This window comes from Mus musculus, chromosome 10 (assembly GCF_000001635.26).
Source record: "Mus musculus strain C57BL/6J chromosome 10, GRCm38.p6 C57BL/6J".
NCBI lineage: Eukaryota > Metazoa > Chordata > Mammalia > Rodentia > Muridae > Mus > Mus musculus.
Window position 1 is genome coordinate 111,156,018 of NC_000076.6, and position 22,948 is coordinate 111,178,965.

At 43.4% G+C, this 22,948-nt stretch overlaps 1 protein-coding gene and 1 pseudogene across 3 annotated transcripts in view; both read left to right on the forward strand.

Moving 5' to 3' along the window:
• The first annotated feature begins 379 nt into the window (after window positions 1–379).
• Gm8873 (predicted gene 8873) lies at window positions 380–1,516 on the forward strand (annotated as a pseudogene).
• Window positions 1,517–8,724: 7,208 nt separating this feature from the next.
• The window catches only part of Osbpl8 (oxysterol binding protein-like 8), a 132,508-nt gene continuing 118,284 nt past the window's right edge, over window positions 8,725–22,948 (forward strand). For 2 of the 3 annotated variants that reach the window (NM_175489.3, NM_001003717.1), the window contains exon 1: window positions 8,785–9,179. The gene's annotated coding sequence lies outside the window, so the exon portion shown is untranslated. Of the gene's footprint in view, window positions 9,180–22,948 lie in introns of all 3 variants that reach the window. The other variant, XM_006513637.3, reaches the window with a different exon arrangement.

Here is a 22,948-nt window from a genome sequence, read left to right on the forward strand (position 1 = left end):
GAGAGAGAGAGAGAGAGAGAGAGAGAGAGAGAGAATGAATGAATATCTAGGCTCGAACAGGGTTATTGAATAGCAGTTAATGAAGTGCCGACAGGGGTCTGCAGTGAGAGTTTGGCTTTCTTTAAGCCCATCTATGTTATGTGGCTATGGTCTTGTTTTGATCCCAGGTGTGGGATAAGAGGCTGCCTCACAGCAAACATGGAGGCAGGTATCACGGATCTCCGAAACAAGCTCAAAGAGTGTGAAAAATGTCGACTGAAAGCCGTGAGGTCCGCCTTACAGCCACTGCAGAGGCAACCCGGCGGGCAGAAGCAATCGGATAGATATCCTGAAGAGATATATATAGTTTTCAGCTGCCATCATGAAAACTATAACCGAAAGAAGTGGAGCTCAATAGTCGGGCGTCCGACTGTCCAAGGTGTGAATGCGAAGCTGGGTAACATCAACGGATAATGCAGCCGTGGCGGTTAGAAATGCAGCCACCCAGAAGCCACAGGCAGGAAGTGAACGACCCGGAAAACCAGGCAGAAAAAAATCTCAAAGTGGAATTAGATGAGCTTAGTGAAGCAGAAGCCGGATCACCAAGAGGAACTTCTCTCTCACGAATCGGAAGAACTCCAGCTAACGTCCGAGCATCGTGGGCTCAATAACGCGTCTTCTGAGAGGCTGGCTCTTCAGACTGAGCCAACTGAAGCGGAAGGTGTGAAGAAGTGAAGGAGCTGCAGTACAAACTAGAGCAACTAGAATGCTTCAGTATTCCCTACTGCACCAGACAGACCAGTTTAGAGGGAAAACCTGAGTGAGAGAAGGACGCAGTATCCTGTTAGGATGCCCTGGAGAAAGCTTGATAGGTTCAGTTGGGTCGTGAACTTCAGAAGGCCTTGGAACCCAACAGCAAACTCTGTACGCAGAGGTGGGGGATGGAAGGATGGCGGTGGAACGCCCACTCAGCTTGATGAAAGTCAAGTATCAGTCACCCAAGAAGCAAAATGCATTCCCTTCACCAGAGAGCGGATGAGAGTCAGGAAGTTACAAATCTCCACATTGCTGCGGACGAGGGGATCTCAGACGGAATGTGAGCAGCAGGGACGGTTGTCTGCTGCTCACAGACACATTGGAACAGAAGAATGGTGAAATAAAACACCTCTTACGTGAAGTTAGTAATCTGGAGAAACTTAAGAACTTACATGAAAGTATGGAATCTAAGCCGTCCACACCAGGCAACCCCTATACCCTAGAAGACATCACCTATTATGCAGACATACTTCAGCTAAAGCTTGATAAACTGAACAAAGAAAATGAAGAAGGCGCAAGAGGCAAACTGTCCATACGGAGACTGAAGACGTTATCTGAGAGCCAGCTGGCCCCGGATATTGAGCGGAAACTGTTTGCAAAATGAAAGACACCTGCAGCTTTCAGAAAGTGAAACTGTGAAATTGAGCGCTAAGCTAGATGAATCAAAGCTGAAGTAGGAACCCAAAGAGACCATTGAATAACTGTACTCCAAAGAGGTGCGTGTGTGTGTGTGTGTGTGTGTGTGTGTGTGTGTGTGTGTGTGCTGCCATTGAATATAACCACCCCAGAAGAAATAGCTGCTGCCATTGCCATTGGGGAAAAAGTTTCTAGCCTCCCCCCACCCCACTTCAGCGAGAGGAGAAGGAGTCCTGTCTTGTAGAACGATGCCATTCGGTGGCCTTAAGAGCTTGTGATAAAGTTGAGGAGCCTGGGAAAAGACCCACTTCATTTACTAAGATAATATAAGGCTCTGGAGAAGACCTCAGAGATTTCTGAGACTGGTTTCAGCTGTAAACAAACCGGAATCAGGTGTTGACAGAGACTTTGGTGTTCGAGAGTTATTAGCCCGTTAAAGGCACAAGCAGCCCCAATGGATGAGTGGATAAGAGGCACAAATGATATTGGCTCTCAAGAGCATCATGCCAATACCATAGGACAAGCGAAAGCTAGAGGTCTCTGATACCAGAATACCTGGTGCTCTAATTGCTGTGCATTCAGTCATTTGCAAAGAAATTACAAGGCTAAAAGTCTCAGAGCTCAAAATGTCAGGTGCATTAATTCTGAGGATGTCTTAGGGTTTTACAGCTGTGAAGAGACACTGTGACCAAGGCAACTCTTATAAAGGAAAACATTTATAATGTGGGGCTGGCTTACAGTTTCAGAGGTTCAGTCCATTATCATCATGGCAGGAAACATGGCAGCCTGCAGGCAGACATGGTGCTAGAGGAGCTGAGAGCTCTACATCTTGTTTTGAAGGCTGCCAGGAGGAGGGTTCCTACACTGGTAGAGCTTGGGAACTAGCAGCCCACAAAAACCACCCCCACAGTGGCACACTTTCTCCAACAAGGCCACACTCACTCCATCAGGCCACACCTCCTAACAGTATAACCTCCTAACCTGTGGGCCAAACATGCAAACACATGAGTTCATGGGGTAGGTAAAACGGATTTAAACCATCATATTCCACTCCCTGGCCCCCACAGGCTTATAGCCATAGCATAATGCAAAATGCATTTAGTCCAACTTCACAAGCCTCCACAGTCTATCACCGTCTCAATAATGTTGAAAAGTCCAAAGTTCAAGGACTCTTCTGAGATTCATGCAATCTCCCAACTGTAATCTCCTTTAATATAAAATTTAAAAAAATAGATGGTATACTTCCAACATCACAGGATATACATTACCATTCCAAAATGTCATAGTGTGGAAATACTGGACCGAAGCAAGACTAAAATCCAGCTGGGCAAACTTCAAACTCTGCATCTCCATGTCTGATGGCCAACTCCTTTCAGCTTTGTTGACTGCAACACAATTCTTTGTCTTGGGCTGGTTCCACTCCCTGTTAGCAGTTTTCCCCAGCAGGTATCCTGTGGCTTTGGCGTCTTGGTGTTAAGCATGTTGGATATTGTTTAATTTTCCCCAGGAAGTGATTAAAATGTCAAGTTCCAATGATAAACAGTACATTTCTTTTTTGCCTGTTTCAGAAGAGATTAAAGAAACAACTTCAAAATACAAATGTAGGTGTCTGGGAAAATGGCTCAGTGATTAAGAGCACTAGTTGCTGTTGGTATCAGGACCTCTGACATCACATCTAGGCGACAGTGCGAACTGCACACCTGTTGCCAAAGCAACAGCCACCATATTCCCAGAATCTACTTGGCTCACCTCCCACCTTTACCTGTGGCTACATCACTATCCATATATAAAAAGGAAGACCCCCTCTGATCTCCCTCTCTCTTCCCCCTTCTCTTTCTGCCTCCACCTTGCCCTTTTCTCTCTCAGTGATCCTTTTTTTTTTTTTTTTTTTTTTTTTTTTTTTTTGGTTTTCCAAGACAGGGTTTCTCTGTATAGCCCTGGCTGTCCTGGAACTCACTTTGTAGACCAGGCTGGCCTCGAGCTCAGAAATCTGCCTGCCTCTGCCTCCCAAGTGCTGGGATTAAAGGTGTGGGCCACCACGCCCAGCTTCACCCTTTTCTCTCTCAATAAACCTGCTGTGGAACTGTTTGGCCTGGTGTGGTCTTTCTGGAACCATGCCACAATTACAACAGTTGCTCTTTCAGGGGACCTAGGTTTGATTCTCAGCACCCACATGGTGTCTTATAACCATCTTTATCTCCAGTTTCAGGGGACCTGATGTCTTCTTCTGACTCTCGTAGGCATCAGGCATGTACATGGTACATATTCACACACACATTCGCACATAAAATACTCATACACATAAAATAAATCTCCAAATTTTAATCAAAACAAATGTGGGCTACAAAGCACTGTTGCAGGATTAAAATGGTTTTTTAAAATAAGATTTATTTTTACTTTTGTGTATGTGGGTATGTCTGTGTACCACATGGCACATGGTTTCAGTTCTCTCCAGGACTCCTTCAAACCTAGGGCTTTCCCTGTAACTGGGGTTTCACTTCCACCAGTGGTCTTTCTCAGCCCCTCACAGTTCCAGCCCTCAGCTGCTCTCCATGACCCCTTCAGTCCTGTAACTTTCGCACTAGTAGCAACCCGGAAACACACTGTCAAATTTAGCTACGAGCTTGAGTTGCATCCGTTGTCCCCTATGGAGCACAGCTTCTGTGTGCTGGTCCTGAAGGAAATACTTCCCTGAAGATTTCATCTGAGTGACATTGGTTGAAGGGACTCTAGCCACTTTTGGCATGGCAGATATGAATCTAGCAGGCCTGGCCTTTCTCCCCAGTTCCCTCTGCCTTGCTAAAAACTGTTAGCTTGCATTCCTAAAGCTAGCCCCCAAGGTCTCTTCCCTTATTTGGTCAATCCCTCCTCCTGAGGCTGACTACCATGGTTCAGCTCAAGGTTCAACGTATTTGAGTCCAGCAATCAAAAGTCCCTGTTGCATCATCTAATTAACATGCCCAACTAAAATTAAACATCTCATCATCATGTGGAGTTTCCCCCTTTACCTTTATAAACTGCTGTTTGCTTATTCCTGTCTTCTCTCTATCCAGAAGCAGTCCTTTGTCCCACTCTGTGACAAATAACTTTTTTCCCTCTCTCTTGGCCCCTTTCTCCCCTCTCCTTTGTCCTCTTTCCCTTCTTCCTCTTCCCATGTGTCTTGTCTTTGTCCCTTACCCCTGCTCTCTGTCCCTCTGGGACAAATGAATCTTCTGTGAGCTGAGAACATAATCTTGGGTATCTTGAGCCAGCTCCGAGGTTCCCTAACATTGGTCACAGTGGTTTTTTTTTTTTTTTTCAGTCTCAGTTAATGCTACAGCATCAGTTATCATGGTCAGGGTCTTATATCCATAGATTCTTAATTCAAAGTATGACAAGAGCTGAGCGGTGGTGGCGCATACCTTTAATCCAAAACTTGGGAGGAAGGCAGAAGGATCTCTGAGTTTCTGAGTACCCAGGACAGCCAAGGGTACACAGAAACTCTGTCTCAAAAAAACAAACAAACAAAAATCAACAACAAACAACACCCCCCTCCAAAACCAACAACAACAAAAAAATCAATCAACAAACAACAAAAAACAACCAACCAACCAAACAACAACAACAAAACCGCCACACCAAACCAAAAAAATATGACACGACTGGCCCTGATAGTTGATTCTGCAACTTCCCAAGCCAGGCCTCCTCTGTCCTGGGCCTCTCTCAATATGTTTACCGTCCAGGCTCTCACAACTGTTATTAAGCTCTGAACGCTCACCAGTGGTTTTTTAGCCCAATGTTCCAAAATCCTTATACAATCTTCCTAAAAACAACATGGTCAGGTTAATTACAGCAATACGTCACGTTCCTGGTACCAATTTCTGTTCTTATTTGCTCTCTGTTGCTGTGATAATAAAACTCTGACCAAAATCAAAGCCAAACCAAAAAACCAACTTGGGGGGGGGGGCGGTGAAAGAATTCATTTGGCTTACTGTGCACAGTCTGTCACACGGACTAAGGCAGGAAGTCAAGGCAGGAACTGAAGCAGAGCCAATAACTTCTCTGCACACTAGCTTCTCCTTCAGGCTCGAATTCGGCTACTTTCTTACACAACCCAGGACCATCTGTATAGCACCTCCTGCAATGGGCTGGGCCCTCCTGTGTCAGTTAGCAATCTCGAAAATGCCCCATAGTCCATTGGCCAATTTGACCGGAGCAATTCCTTAATTGAGACTCTCTTAGGTATGTCTAGATTTGTGTCAGGCTGACAAAAACTATGATACCCTAGATGGGGCTGGATTTGAAGTTCCAATCCACCTGCCTCAGCCTCCTCAGTAGCTAAGATTACAAGTCTGTGCATTGTTTTGATTGTGGTTATGATATTTATTCTAGTCAGCTGTGATATATGTCAGAATCACTAATTATTCATGACAAATTTTAGCATTGAGATATGGAAGTGCTTGAAAGAGGTACTTACATTTGCTTTCCAACAGCTTCTTTACTTTCAATTACTTGCATTCAATTTGAAAAAAAAGATTTTATTTTCACTTATGTGTTTGTGAGTACAGGTAACCGTGGAGTCCAGTCGTGGGTATAGGATCTCTGGGGGTTAGAGTTGCAGGAGGTTGTGAGCTACCCAGTATGGGTGCTGAGTTCTGGTTCTCTCGAAGAGCAGTAGGTGCTCTTAACCATTAATTCACATCTCTAGCCTTAAAAAATTAAAAACCCACATTTATTTTATGTGTATATGCATGTGTGTGTGTGTGTGTGTGTGTGTGTTGGTGTAAAACAACTTATGGGCGTAGACTCCCCCCTAGTAGGTCCCAGTGATCAAACTCAGGTCTTTAGCCTAGTCACTATGTGACTTAAACTCTTGAGACCCTCCTAGTTCACCTCACTTTCTTTTCTTTTTTCTCTTTTTAAGTGAAACTAAAAAGCTACAACTAGTCTGTCAGGAATCTGTGTAATCCTTAGTATACGGATGGGGGTGGGGTGGGGTGGGGTGGGGTGGGGAAGCTACCACTCCTTAATGAGTTTGTAGTCAAAAGCCCGACTCTTATCAGAACTGGCGGTACAGTAATTTATCTAGATACATATCTAATTAGCTACGTCTCTAATGTAGGTCTCTTTATTGCTCATACCCTCTTTTACACTGCAGAAATGGCCAGATTTTCAAAGGCCAATTGAAGAAATTGGGGCTGAGGCAGAAGGGAATTAGGCAAAGCAATTTGCCGCCTCCTTTGTTGCAATCTTCAATTTCAATTCTCAGGGTGAAAGCAAAGGAAACAGCCAAACAGCCAAGAAGGTATATTTTTCTTGTTATCTAATATTCTAGGAAAATTGTTTAAATATATTTAACTGCAGGTCACAGTAAGAAATACAATTTAAATAACAACAAGGGACATACTTTTACCCTGATTATTTGTTTTTAAATACAGGGTCTCTCTAGGAGTCTATGTAGTCCTGAACTTGCTATGTAGAAAGAACAGTCTGGTCTTAAACTCTACAGAGATGGGCTGTTATGGCCAGCTACTCACAAGGTAACTTTTAAAAAAGATTTATTTTATGTGTACGGGTGTTTTGCTTGCATGTGCATGCCCTGTGCCTGAGGGGGTCAGAAGAGGTGGGATTTCCTGGACCCACCAGCCAGCACATGGGTGCTGGGAATAGAAACCAGGACCTGCAAGAACAGGTACTCTTGACTGCCTCATCTCTCCAGCCTCCCACGAACTGATTATTGCTTGGTTTAGATATTATGCATTCTTATCTTTTAGATTATATCTCATTAAAACCCAATTCATTAAAAAATGACATTGGCTTTTGTTAGTCTGAAAAAAACAGCATTGCTTCAGATAAGTGACATTTCAATCTGCTGATAAACTGGAACGTTACCGCCATCACATAACAATGTTTCCTGCCTTGCACTGCCTCAGCACTCAGAAAGGAGAGAGCCAGGCAGCTCTCTGTGAGTTTGAGACCAGCATAGCCTACAGAAGGAGTTCCAGGACATCTAGGGTTACACAGAGAAACCCTGTCTCTTTGAAAAACAAAACAAAACAAAACAATCAAGCAAGAAAAACAAACAAAACAAGAAAACAATAAACTTCCCTTATGTTTATGTAAAATACAAATATAATTTCTTAGGTTTCTTAACAGAAGAATGTGGCAGAATCTTTCCCTCATTGGAACAGTCCTTCATGACAAAATCTAATTGTTTTTCAAATGTTAACATAGCTGCATCAAGATGTGTTTTAAAGATCAGCGGCCTGGCATTATTTAACTGAGCAGTAAATTGCTCTTTCTTTGGGCAACAAAATGGCCACGTCTGCAAATTTTTTAGAGCTGCTATGAAATACATCAGTAACAGGCAGAATCCTATGGCCTACTTAAGTATCCAAACGATCAGAATGTCATCTGATTTCCTGTCAAGAAATGTAATGGAAATTGTGTAAAGTTAAAAAAAAAATTCTTGGTTCCAGAGTAGAAGGATAAAGGAATAAGGAATTGAATTTTTATCGTAGAGAATGGCCTTGTTAGAGGCAGCTCATTCCTCCTTCTGCACTGTTAGGTCGCTTTTCTCTTCTTCTGTATTGTAACTGGCTTTCTTCCAGTGATGAGTTCTGCCCCTTTCCTCTCCACAGGATGGGGAGGGATTTCTGGGGTCATGGTTAAAAAAACAAAAAACAAAAAAAGCCAAGAGTTGAGGTACAAAACAACAACAACAACAACAAAATCCGAAGAGTTAAATTAGGCTTTCTGTTCAAATTGAGAGGTACTATCAACTTGCCACGTCGCTAAAACCGTCACCAACCTCACTGTAAAACTTCATGACTGTAAAAGCTGGCACCCAGGATTCTGAACATGACTAGGAACAATAACAAGAAAGCCTGCTAGGCTATTTTCATCCCAGCGTGACTGAAGTCTACATCTCAAACCTCCTGTGAGGCCAACAGCTAATGAGACACCACAGTGAACGTGTCATTGGAACTTAGGCAGCAGGGACTCCTGGCTGCTTCTCAAGCCCCAATTTCTCCTGGCAGCCTCCTCTGTGGGCCCGGCCAGAGGTCGGGAGGCGGGTCCTGCCCAGCGAGCACTTCAGAGACCTGCGGGTAGCCGGCCCTCCACCCCAGGGCTTCCTGAGAGGGAACCTCGAGGGCGGGGAGGGGAGCGGAGGGGAGGTGACATGACAGCTCGCCATCACCACGAGCTGCCAGCAGCTGCCTCTGCGCGCCCGCCCAGCAGAAGCTACCCGGGGACCGCCTCCTTGCGGCGTCACGTGACGGGAAGGGGGCGTGGCCCAGGCCCGGGCTGGGGGCGGGGCTGCGAGAGGGGCGGGCCTTGGGATGTGAAGGCTGGTGGCGGCTCGCGGCGCCCAGAAAGGCGGTGTCAGGGCGGATGACAGCATTCTGCTGCGACGCGCTCCCAGCTGGGCGGCGGTGGTAGCGGCAGCGGCAGCGGCAGCGGCAGCCGGGGCGGCAGCGGCGTTCGACTCGGCCACCGCCGAGAGCGGTAGCGGTAGAGAAGGAAGAGGTTCCGCCCTGGCCCGCGGGCGGAGGAGCCCGAGTTCGCTCGCCGCTCCGGGCCGAGCCCCCGCCGCGGCTCGCCTGTGCTCTCCGTCCGGGCTGGCTCTCAGTTCCCGCGGGCGACCGCAGCCGAGAGAAGTTGAGGAGGGGGGGTCCCACCGGACACTAAGGCCCCGGACTCCGGCGTCCCTGTGATCCCACGGAAGCCTGCTCCCTGCGGGCCGCCTCCTCTGGGGCTCCGCATCGGTGAGTGGCGCTCAGCCCGGTGTTGGGGAGCAGCGGAGTCGTGCCTTTTGGGGTGACTGTAGTCCCTCAGTCCTACGTTCTGAGCTCGGGCTGTGGGCACTCGTGGGTACCCCGCGCCGCGAGTTCCCCTCCTGCCTCTCCTTTGTCCCTTCTGAGAGGGAGATTGGCAGGGCTGGCGGGGGTGGCGTGTTTTTTGGGGCCCGCGGTAGGTGCGTCTGCAGCGGTACAAAGCCCAGTGGGGACCTGGGATGGGGGCGGGGGCGGCTCGGCGGCGTTCCGGGTCCCGAGTGTGTCTGCCCCTCCCGAAGTTTGACAGGGCGACGCCGGGGCTCGCCGGAAGCCCCCCGCGCAGGGGGTGAAAACCTGGCGCTTTGTCGCCCCGGGCGGTTAAGGCAAGGCTTGGGGTTTTCCTGTGACAGCCCCTGAAGAGGTTGTGCCGCTCGCAGGCGGACCGCACCCGCCTTTGCAGAGACTGTCGCGGTGTTCCTTAAACCTCAGCTCCGTTGGCCTTCTTGCCACACTGGAGAAAAGGCGGTGTCTTCGTTGCACTTTTTTTTTTTTTTTTTTTACGTTTTGTTTGCGGCTAAGCTGTGGAGAGTGTAATCAGGTTCCAGGGAGTTTCATATGGAGCATGCTTTTGCTTCATTGAGCAACCCACTCAAGACCGGCTGATGCGAAGCAACAGTAGATGCAGATTTTCCATTCACTAAAGTCATTTAACACTTCTTTGTGAGCGACATCTGCGTCGTGAAACATAACCTAATTTCATTTTAACTAAATGCCGTCTGAAATAAGTTAACTTGGGTTCGTCTCTAAACAGATGGGAACACTTATCTGACGATAGCATATCTGCTTTCAATAACTTAATGAAGTTTGTGCCTTTTTGCTGCTGGAAGACTTAAGTAACAGTAGTATTAGAATACCTTGGGTTAGCAGGGAATTCTTCAAAGTAATTTCACTGTAAACAACCTCAAATTAGTGCAGCCCCAAATTAGTGCAATTAAAGGTCTTTCAAGATAACCATTTAAAATAGTTTTTGCCTCTTGAAGAATTCCAGAGAACAATTGAGGTATAGGTAAATTGCTTGTTACGCTCTCTCTTCCCCTGGGGTTTCATCTAAATTTGATCATGCCGAGAGACTGGGATCAGTTGCTGTGCTTGCTAGAACCTGTTTTGCAGTGAGATTATTAAAATGCTGGTTTTATAAAAACAGGTTTTATAAAAGGAAGGGAAAGGCCATGCAATTTAAAATGCACTCTATTAAAAGACCAACTAATTTCTAACATGTTGCTCTTTCTTTTGGGTAGCAAGTATGTACTCTGTCTTTTGGTAGCAAGAATGACTGCAGTGTGCTTGTTCAAAGTGTTAGCAAAGGGGATAGATGAAATTTAAGACCTTCCTAAAGCTCTTTAATTATGGAGATTACGTTGTTGCGGTCAAATTCCATGTGAACAGTTTGAGCCCCAGAGATCACAGAGGTGCCTAGAAATGCTGTTTAATTAAACCTGGACATGGTTTGCTCCTTGCATTGAGTTGTGCTCATTACTGAATGTGTGGTCTGTGCAAATGGTCTGTCTGTTCATTTAGAATTGTCATTTTTATGTGTTGCTTTTCTTTTCTGAGATAGGGTTTTGCTGTGTTGCCTAGCTGGCCATGGTATTCATTATGTAGCTCCGGCATGGCAAAATCCTCCTGCCTCAGCCTCCCGACTTCCACATGTATTCCACTGTGCCTAGCTTTTGTTACATTTTTGGAGCTAAGAAATGTTTCTTAACACATTCATAAGATTTAGATATTTGGTAAAATGGTTTTTGCTTCTGAATTCACTTTGGAATTGAGAGTTAAAAATATGCTTTGGAGATACCCATGCAATCCTTTGAAAAGATGTTTTCTTTCATCTTACTTTGGAAATAGTGGTACAATTATGACTTACATAATGTGCCATTACACAAAGATGTTTGTTTTTAAAGGACAAATTGCAAGTTTTAGCTAAACATTGAGTGGTCTTAGTATATTTCAATCTGGTTTGGGTAATTACTAATCCATCAACGATCGATAACCTAGACAAGGAATTGATATTTAGATGTTTTGTAATATTATTCTTGAAAACATTTACATTATGGCAATAAGTGTCATGTTTTGATATTCTTATATCCAAAGTTGTAAACATGAATAACAGTAATCTTTGCATGCCAGACAGTCAAACAAAACAAAACAAAACAAAAACCAACAATGAATAACAATAATCTTGGGTTGTCAGGCAATCAAAAGAATGAGATAAGATCATACCTTATTCTTATAAATATGATCTGTAAATGAGCCATAAGTACAGCCTAGAGCTTCTGAGACGCTGGGTGTGGCATTTGCTGGTGATCCTGCTCTTGGGAGATAGGGAAAGGAGGGTTACCTTGAGTTTATAGCTAACCTTGAGATCCTGTAACAAAACCAAAAACCAAAAAAAAAACAAACAAACAAAAACACCCCCCCAAAAACCCAACCAACCAACCAACCAACAAACATCCAAAGGGGGGCGGGGGAGGGGGGGAATCCGGAAACCTCGGAGAACAGTTGAATGTAGGTGGCTGATGGAAAGGAGATAGAAGTTCTTAACTGCAGCATTGTGGTTGAAGTAGGTTCCCTGGGTGTGGGACCCTAGGAAAATAAGAGAGCTACTGGAAGATTTCCTGGCGGTATGTGCTAACAGGTTTTAGGCTTTTACCTTTACTGCACACTCTCACAAAAGCATGCAATCAGATAGACTCTAGAAGACACAATTATAGGGAAGAAGTCCTTAACCTGGAACTCCATCCTTCTAAGTTTACCTGTGTAGTCCTAGGTGATGTGTACTTGCCACAAAAGCAATAATGCGTTTTGTTTACCAGTCAGTGAAAACTCTCCCAGTATAGCAACCATCCATATTGTTCATCAATTACTGTATGAAGACAACAACAACAACAGCAACAAAACCCAAAAAAACAAACCTGTAGTTCCACCCATGTGACTGGAGAACAAGAGGAGTATGTGGTAGTGCCACTCAGAGTAGATACAAGTAGTGAGATGATGAAGGGAAGAAGCCCTTTAATCTGGGCACTTCCTTGGAGAAAGGGATTTTTATGGTAGGCTTTGGCGGAGGTTGTGCATTGGTATATTCAGAGCGTAGAAGACAGAGTGAACCAAAATTGGACCTGGTGATACAGGCCTGTAACTCAGCTATTTGGGAGTCTGAGATAAGGTGATCACAAGGTCAAAGCCAACTTGATCTGTAGAGTGACTTCAAGATCAGCCTGAACTTGCTGACAGGATGGCTTTGCCAGCCTCATGACCTGGTGTTTTGAGTTTGATCCGTGGTAGGAGGAGACTAGCAGCTCTTTTAAGTTGTCCTCTGATCACCATACACAGCCTCTGTGACCCATCCCCTATAAATTAATGAATAAATGCAAACTAAGAGAGAGGGCAGCCTGAGTAACTTACAGTGGAGAGCTGCCTGGAGGCAGCTTACAGTGGAGAGCTGTAAGTTAACCAACCCCACCCAGCACTTGGAGGCAAAGGCAGGTGAATCTCTGAGTTCATGGCAAAAACAAAAAGAAGACAAGAAAAAAGGAAGCTAAAAATCGTGTTGGGAATGGATGTAGCTTAAACAAAACAACCATGTTTCAGTCAGCAAAACAAACATTAAACAGCGTCACAAATAAGCACAGTTGTTTTTATCTTGTGTTACATTAGCAAGAACTTTTCTTCTCCCATCCCAGTGCTTATGCAGTCACCTCAGAGGCACATGCTTTTAATCCAAGGCAGAGGCAAGCCTGAGTTCAAGGCCAGCCTCGGCTACAGGGTTCCTGGATAGCCAGGGCTACATAGAGAAACTCTGTCTTGAAAAACCAAACAAAACACAAAGTGAAAATACAGAGTTCTTCAGTTTTTCGGAATGGCAATATTATAGTTACAGAGGGAAGTTTGAGTATATCTTAAACAAGTAATGGGCCCTTCAGCAGGTTACTAGCCTTGGCTTTCTCATTTGTAGAGTGGGACACTAACCTTACCTTACGTGGTGGTTTGGAGAATGCAATTACATGTGTTTTCATCTGCCTACCTCAATATTTAGCATGTGGAGATTTTTCAACAATTATAAAATTATGTGAAATTTTTTCTTTGCATCTAGATCTTTAAGTACTGTTTTGGTTCAGTTGTCATTAATTTGAATTTAGGGCCTTGCATATATTAGGTAAGTGCTCTGTCACTATTAGTGGACTACTTAGGCCATTTTTCCCAAGTTCACATATTTTACTTTCTTTACCTAATTGACTCATGGTAATATCCTTTTAGATTCATAGTTTTCTGTCTGTGTCTGTCTCCTCCTAAATTCTCATGTAGTCAGGTTTGACACTGAATTCCTTATCCTCCAGTCTGGTCTTGTTGCTACAGGAATGCCCATTCATTCCCCAAAGGTAGTTTTTCTTTGTGTAAAACTTAGTGTTTTCTGACGGGCAGGTGGCGCATACCTTTGATCCCAGCACTTGGGAAGCAGAGGCAGATGGGTTTCTGAGTTTGAGACCAGCCTGGTCTACAGAGTGAGTTCCAGGACAGCCAGGGCTACACAGAAAAACCCTGTATCAAAACAACCAAAAACCAAAAAACAAAACAACAACAACAACAAACCCTTAGTGTTTTCTGATAGAAGTGAATCTTAATTGTATTAGTGACCCTTGTCACAGATTACAAGGAATGCTGGCTTCCTCAGAATCGTGAAGCTCCAGTGCCCATTGGTTCTCTATGACGCTCAGAGCTTCGTTATTCTGTCTGGATCTGAGCAGCACTCTGGTGCATATAAGATGCTTGAGGTAGACTTTGAGTTTTGAAATGGTAGAGGCTGCTTACCACAAATCTGTTTTAACCAGGAGTGGCAGAACGTCTGATTCTTTAGGCTTTTCTTTCTTGTAAAATTAAAAAGAATTGTTTAATTAAGTGCACATGAGTACAGGTGCCCATGGAGACCAGAAAGGGGACATCAGTGCCCTCGATCTGGAAGGCTGGGGTAAGTCACCTCACATGGGTGTTGTGAGCCAAACTTGGGCTCCGGAAGAGCAGCAAGTGCTATATCTGCTGAGCCATCCCTCCAACCCCTAAAATTTATTTTAAAAGAAGTTACCTTTATCATCATACTTTTCTGTCCATTGTTTTTGAAACAGACAAAAAGCCAAGGAGTTTTCAAATAGCATTCTCTACTTGTAGAGATATAGATGGGTGTAAACCATGAGGATGGTTACTTTCTGTTTTATTTTAGAATTCAGAAGTTTTGGAGTTGACTGATAGGCCTCTCCAACATTTCTCTCCACATGTGCTTGTGTGTACAGGCGTATTTGTATGTACTTGTGTGTACATGCCAGTGTTGTGCTTGCTGAGTAGGCTAAACTGGCTAGCTGGCCAGTGAGCTTTAGGTATGACCGTAATTCTCCTTTCCCAGCCCTGGGACTGTACATGTAGGCCTCTGTCTGGTTTTTACACATGGCCAGGAGAGTAAACTCATGTACCAAATGCATGCACATGAGCACTAGTTATGAGATGTCACAGTTTCTTGCAAAGAATCCAAAGCCTTTATAAATTACTGAATGTCTAGTGGGAATGCTACCCCTCTGGAAGAGAGGAGCTGATGTAAGCGGTATTTTGAATGAGGTTGGAAGCTGGTGCCAAGAGGGCATGGATACATTGTTCAAGTGAGAAGGTGGGAACTGGAAGAAACCAGGTGTGCTAAGTGTATACTTTTGTGTCTTGTCTATTATTGAAGATGAGCAGTTCAGAAGCTAAGAAAAACAGCACTGTGCATTGTAGTGTGGCTTTTGTAATAATACTGTGTGGATACAAATATTGGCAGCAATGGATTCTCTTATCACCATCATTTTAGACATGTAAAGAAACAGAATAACATTGACTTGGTGCCAGACTGTAAGTTCAGAACTACTTTATTGTCTCTGGCTGACCAGGGGTGGCCACAGGGAAGAAAATGCAGCTGTAGGCTGAATTGACAGGCTGAAAGGGAAAGTGTGTAGAGGCCAGGCACAGAACCTGTAGGCTTCTCAGTTCTTACTTAGTAGAGAAGAGACTTTACTAGAAACTGAAATAAACAGAAATTAGCAGTAGAAGCTAGCTAGTTGGTGCCGAGGCTGCTGTTAGGAGGGGTGAGACCATACTGAAGAGGGATAGGAAGGGCAGGTGCAGTTCATTGCTTGCCACAGTCTTCCTTCCTCCCTGTCATCAGGTGGGTGTGGTGGATGTGCTGTGCTGTCACGCTGGATTGAAATGACGGAGGAGTGGGTGTCCTTTCTTTACCTTTTCTTCCATTTGTGGAGTCAAGTCTGAAGGTTGGAGGTCTTTTGGGGAAGTAGACATAGGTTCAAAGGATCTAGTCCCTGATTGTTCGGGAGATAGCTCAGTTGGTAAAGTGCTTGCGAGGTCCTGCTGCTTGGGTAGCTGGTTCATGCCTGTGCAAGCATGCGGCCCTGAGGTAGGTTACAGGTGAATGCCTGGGCTCACTGGGCGGCTAGCCTCACCTAGTCGGGAAGCCCCAGGGCTTCGATAGACCGTCTCAGAAAACCTAGGTGACAGTGCGTGGGGACTAACACTCAAGGTTAGTCTCCGGCCTCCACACAGAAGTGCATCCATGGGCGCCTGCACACGCACCACATGGACACACACCTGCTCTCTAAGTAAACAAACGGGTTCCAGGTAGAAGCAAAGTGTGCACTAAACAGGGACATACCAAGTGGACTGGAATTTTGGCTGAAGCTACTGAAAATTTGGGGTTTAGCAGTTAATGGTGTCACAGCTGCAAGCCATTGAGTAGATGAAGTGCTTGAGATCCTAAGAATATCTGTAAGAATGGTAGCTGAGGTGGGTGATGCTGAGCTGCTGCTGATACAGATACACAGAGTATACGCCGTGGATTCAGCGAGGGCCATTGGCCAAGCCTGAGATGCCTGTGAGGACGCACAGGGTAGTCCTTGAGTCTGTATTTCGATGAATGCTGATAGTATCCATGCCATGAAAGTTTTGTCTTGTAGCAGACATTGCCATAAGAACTAGGATTAGAAGAGTTCTCTTAAAGCAGAATGTCCTGTCCTGGCACGCAGTGTTTCAGCTGGGTGATGATTTGGTTATGTGTTCCTGCGTGTTAGAGAATGGGTTACCCCATCCCTGAACCCACTAGATTCCAGGAATACTCTCGTAATTGTAACAGCTAGAAAATGTTTCAAGACATTGCTAAATGTCCTCTGGGATAGTAGAGACACTACCTTAAAGACAGAGTGAACCTGTAAGCTATAGAAAATCCCTCTCTTTAGTTAAAGAGCTTTCCCTTCTGTTAGGGAATAGATGAGGGTTCATGGGAGGTTGTTTATGGATGTGGAGTGAAGGAAATGTGCATTGTTTTTGTAAAGGTTATAGTTTCTGTTGGATTTTTATTTATTTTTTCCTTTTGAGACAAGATCTCATTGTTGAGCTATGGCTGGCCTGTGTCGTCTAGGCAGGGCCCCAACTCCATGTGATCCTTTTGTTTTTGTACCACCATGTCTGACTTGTTGACTCTTGACCCATTCTTAGTTCTATCAGTTTCATATTTAGTTTCCTTCAAACAGCAAGAAAGCTACCAGTTAGCTGAGCCCAAATGAAGACATTACTGAAGTTTTTCATTTTTTTCTATATTTTTCCTCCTAATTATGGGTACTTTGTATTTCCTATTTAAACACAGTTTCCGCTATGTAACCCTATCTCTGCATTATGTCCTGAGGTTGCTTATAATTGATAAAAGCAAGTAATGTTGACACTATGACTATGTAACTATTATTTATGGCTGGGTCAGGTAGTATGCATAGATTGTGATTCCTTTTCTGTAGATTTTATTATGTAGTCCCCGAGTAATTAAAAAAAAGAAAACAGTTGATAATACCAAGGTTCTGACTATTGAATTTTTTTAACGTTTGGGCAGGACTTCCTGTTTCCCTAATTTTTTCCTTGTCCCCTCTTCTAACAGTATATGTCTCTACCCTAGTCTTCCCTACACTGCCTCCTTACTCCCATCTATTCTATTGTGCTTTCAATCTGAGTGGTCAGCCTCTAGATTAGACAGCTTGCCTTTTAGGTCTCTTCCTATCACTTTCTTCTGATATGCTGTTTTGTTTGCTTGGTTTCAGACACGGACTCTCACTGTAGCCCAGGTTTAGCCCAGCTGACCCCAAGTTTACAGCGATCGGATCCTTCTTCAGTGCTAGGAATGGGCCAGCATGTCCAGTCCTCATTTTAGAACTCTTTAATTGGATAATGTAACTTCCCTTTGCCCCTATAGTCTTGTGGAAGTATACATTCTCAGGTGTGTGTATGTGTGTGTGTGTGTGTGTGTGTGTCCACCTACCCATCCGTCCATTCATCTAGAAGATGAGTGTTGGGAGCCCTGACTTATTGCTCTCTAACATATGCCCTTGAGACAGGGTTTCAGTCTTGAACGTCTTGCTGGTTTTCATGTTAGGCTGGCTAGCTAGCAACCCCCAGTGATCTTCCTGTCTCAGTCCTCCGATTTTAGGGCCCTTCAACCCTGAGATTACCGGCCATACCATCTGGCTTCTTAGGGTGCGGGAGATCCAAATTTAGGTTCTTATTGCTGGCTCAGCAAGTGTTCTTTCCTATTGAGCCATGTCCTCAGCTCACTTTTGTTCTTTCTGAGACAGGGAATCATGTAGCCCACACTTTCCTTGAATTCACTTTACAGTTGAGGATGACTGTAAACTTTTTGTAAGACTATAATGTTAGAATCTAGCTGCTGCTCTGGCCATGGGCACCATTCACAGCCTTTCCCCTTTCACAGATAGCAACAGGCACCCTATTGAGACATTTTCTTGGCGTCTCTAGCTAACAGACTCCCAGGTGCCAAGATCTTTTTTTTACCTGGGGAAATGAGTTTACCTCAAAGGGCTCTTGTTTTTGGTGGTGACACACACATCCTATATCCAGCTCTCTTCCTTGCCTCTTGCCTGGGAATCGGAGAGCTTGGCTATAGACTTGTGTTTTGAAACTACTCTATCCTCAAAAGGGAGCAATATTATACTCAGTTGCCATTACAGTCTGAATTATAGGCATTTTCTAACTTTCTGAAATGCCTGTCTACTGAGTCCTTGGTGATGTTCTGTTTTCATTTCTCTGCTTGCTTGTAGGGTTTTCTTAGGATGGTTCTGCTTATCTTACTTTTACTTTTATCCTTCTGGTTCTTGTTCTGTCTTTAGACATTTAGAGGCTCCCTTTTGCCTCCATGCCTAGCATTTCTCCCTGAGGTTAATCAACACATTTTGTTTTCTACTTACATTGTATTAGCATCCCCAACTATCCCCCTTGGTCATTTTTTGTTTTTGTAATCATTTCTTTTCCGTACTTAGTTTTCCATTAGATGCATGGTGATTGTTGGTTGACCTAGCGTGTACCAGGGCTGGGCGTCCTTCCCCCTTCCCCCTTCCCCTGTGTTAGGTTTTCCTTTGAGTTGTGGACGATGGAGCATTGGATGTCAGAGCAGTAGAGTGTCCTTTAGCTGCCTTTGTTTTAGGTTAAATGGGAGGTAATAGCTACTGGGGCTGTAGGCCTTTTAAATAACAGACAGTTTTATTTGGTGTCTGTATCCCTGCCTAAGTTTCATTTTCTCTTTGGGGGGAAAAATACCAGAATTTGAAAGGAAAGCAAAGCAAAAAAAAAAAAAACAAAAAACATAAAACAAAAAACAAAAAACCAAACCAAACCAAAAAAACAAACAAACTCAAAAACCAACCAACCAACCAAACAAACAAAAAACAACAACAAAAACAGAATAAAACAGAAAAACGTAGGCACAGTGGGTTGAATGGTTCCAAAGCACAAGTTCTGGGTTTAATCCCAGGATCACTAAAACCAGATAGACTTGTCATTTCTGAGGAAAAACTGCTTTGAATCTACAGATTTAAGAGCTTGGTTGTTTGATTTATTCAGTATGTTAACTAGTAAGGTAAGGTATTACTTAATTGGTTATTTTATAGAATGTGGTAACTCACAGAGTAGTTGCTTCAAACTTTTCAACTGAAATAAATCATTTTGTGATTTTAATTATATGTAGAAGATACATTCTTGCCAAAATATTCACAAGGGCAAATGAAATGGCCCAGTGAATAAAAGAGTCCACTGTGCAAGTCTGACTGCTTGGGTTAGATCCCTAGGACACAGTGGAAAGAGATAAGTGACTCCTGAAAGTTGTCCTCTGACATGTATTGTGACATGTGCCACCCTGCTCCTCAAGTCACATATAAAGTAGTAATACAATGAAGAAAAGTCACTAAACTTTTTCTAACCTTGAGATTGGTCAGAATTTCTTTTAGGAATAGACTTTCAGTATAAGTCATCTCCGTCATTGCTTATTTTTGCTAACTATCCTTAATTTGAATAGTAAAAGTTGCGTTGGTTTTTCAGAGACCTTTTTTGAATTGGCATATGGAAGTGTAATTAAGTATCTTGTTTACTTACATTATAAATTAAAAATAATGAGTACTTTGGTTGTAGTAATTTATACCTAGAACTAAAATCTAGGAACATCAAGGCCAGATGGCCAGGTTAAAAAGTCATTCTGAACCTTCCTTAAATATGAAGGAATAGAATGTCAGTGATATAGTTATGTAAGATTGTTTTGAAATAGGATTAGAGCTTGCATTTTAAACTTTGATTATTAATAGATTTTTCAGGTTAAGCATGGTTGTGAATTTGTGCTTGTGGGAAACTTGGTAGCTCATTAAGTTTATTATAACTGTATGCCATACTTAATGAATGAGGATCATATTTCTCTTTTCTAGTTCAAGTCAAAACACGGTTAATAGTTCTTAGAAAAAACATTCAAGAAAACAATAAATATGTAGAATCAGGTGGATTTTAACTATAATCTATATATTATTTAAACATGTAAATTGTTAATATGAGTTTATAGCAACATAACTGAGCACAATCCTTAAGAAGGCTGGGGTTACTCTGAGTTCCCTATGATAAGCCCAGGGATCCTAGTATGTCAAATACACTAGGAAACAGTGCATTTGAACAGACACAGGAAGATAAGAATCCTGTCAGAAGTGTTATCTTCCTAGGTAGATGTGTGACCTTGACAGACCACTTAGGTGCTCATGGTCTTAGTAAGGAAGCACACTGGGGACAGGTGGCTTTGAGGATTTTTTTTTTTTTGAGGAAGATTTTTTTTTTTTGAGATTAGAATCCATATCAGGAAATGTGGTATACAGCATGATCCTTATGAGAATTCTAGAATAAATGATATTGGCAGAACAAATGGAATTACTTCAGTTTTCATAGACTCCATGTTTAAGTGAAACATTAGGTCATGTAGCTGCTAAAGGGTCAAATGTGGAGTTGAACCATGATCTACCTTGTTCTGTGGCCATGCTCTGTTTAGTTTGCCACACAGCTTTCCTGAGCCATGTTGTTATATTAGAGCATTGAATTTTATTCTTAAAACTTGTTCCATCTCTTAATCTATAGCTTGTAATAAGCTTGTTTTGTGTTTAAGCATGACACTTGGGAAAACTAGAAGTCATATATCAGACCTGTCTGTGGCTTGTGCACAAAGTACAAATATAAGCAGTTTTTCAATAGATAAAAGATTTTCAATTGCTTACCAAAAATAAGCAATGACGGAGATGACTTATACTGAAAGTCTATTCCTAAAAGAAATTCTGACCAATCTCAAGGTTAGACAAAGTTTAGTGACTTTTCTTCATTGTATTACTATTTTATACATATGTAGATAAATAGAGCTTACATCAGGAAGTGATCAGTGAGTCCAAAGTTATCTTGTATTTATTTTAGTAATAACATTGTTCAAAAACATATCTAGGACCTGTGGTTTCCCTACTCCAACATAGGGTCCGATTTAGTCCAGGCTGGCCTTGAACTTGCTAACAGCCAAGCCGGACAACTAGCTCCCAAGAACTGAGCCGCATACATATGCCACTGTGCCCAGACTTTCTTTCAATTTTATTTTAGTGCCTTTGACCTCATTATTTTAACATATATTCTGTGTAGTAAATTAGCTCTTCTGGGAATTAGTTTGATGTTTGGAAAACAAACAGCCTCATTCTGAACCAGACCACCGTTCCTTGCTACTTATGAAACAAAACGGTAACCGTCAGTTTTAGCTAAACATAAACAGTGACTAGAGGAAGAAAACATTCTCGACTCACTAGGTGATGAGAAAAGAGTAGTTTCAGAATCCCCTTGTGCATTGCCAGCTTGAGTAGTCTAGAACTAAAAGTCTGGCTGGGCGCGGTGGTTCTTGCCTGTAATAGAGCATTCAGGAGTAGAGAGAGGAGTGTCAGGAGTCACTGTGGCCAGCCTGGTTACAGAAAACCCTGTCTCAGAAAACAAAACAACAAAAACTTAGCTACTCTGCAAGGACGGGACTTGGTGTTTTTCTCTTGTCTTGTGAGCATGGTCCCATGTTCATGTTCCCAAGACATGCCTGGCTTGTCTCAAACTCGTTCTATAGCCTTGAACTCCTGGTTTTCCTGTCTCCACTTCCTAGGTGCTGAGATGACCAGTTACAGGCCTGTGTCCCCATGCCTGGCTTGAGAACCTCTCTATGGATAATATAAATTCTGCCACATTAATTAGAATTCTAACCTGAGATTGCATTGTTGGTTCTGTTTCCTGTTTCGGTTGATGCTGTGCTGATCTGGCACTGTACTTTGGAGAAAGAAGTTAGTGAATGAATTCTTTCCATTTTAAAGATTGTCAGATTTTGCAGAACAGTTTGCAGAAGTTTGCATGATAATTATTGGTTAAATATAACTAGTGTTACATAAGTTTTGATTGTCTGGCTCGGTATAAATCCAAGCAGCTACCCCATCTGAGTGCACTCCCTAATGCAGCCTTACATCTAAATTTAATCTTGAGAACTTTAGATGTAATGTAAGTGGGGGTTGCAGATGTGTTGGGTGGCGTGCTTGCCTAGCATTGCCAGAATCCTTGTTCAGTCCTCAGCACTGCATAAGCCAGGCCTGCGGCGCGTGCGTGCCTGCATGAGGAAGTAGAGGGAAGACGGTGAGAAGCCCCCAGCCACCTGTGGCAGTACAGCAGGCTGCAGGTTATCTTTAGCTGGCTAGAACCCTATTCAAAACCTAACAAAATCCAGACAACAACCTCCTTAGACTTATAGGTTACATTATCCCTAACTGCATGGCATTTGAATGTCAGTAGTCACAAGGTTCAGGTAATAATAATAGACAGACATGATTACAGAGGAGTCTGTGATGTCATTCTGTCTTCCGATGCTGTCATTTTCCTTATAAAACTTGCAAATGGTTGAGTTTAATGACATATCCTCATTTCTTTTTTTTTTCCATTTTTTATTAGGTATTTAGCTCATTTACATTTCCAATGCTATACCAAAAGTCCCCCATATCCACCCACCCCCACTCCCCTGCCCACCCACTCCCCCTTTTTGGCCCTGGTGTTCCCCTGTACTGGGGCATATAAAGTTTGCAAGTCCAATGGGCCTCTCTTTCCAGTGATGGCCAACTAGGCCATCTTTTGATATATATGCAGCTAGAGTCAAGAGCTCCGGGGTACTGGTTAGTTCATAATGTTGTTCCACCTATAGGGTTGCAGATCCCTTTAGCTCCTTGGCTACTTTCTCTAGCTCCTCCATTGGGAGCCCTATGATCCATCCATTAGCTGACTGTGAGCATCCACTTCTGTGTTTGCTAGGCCCC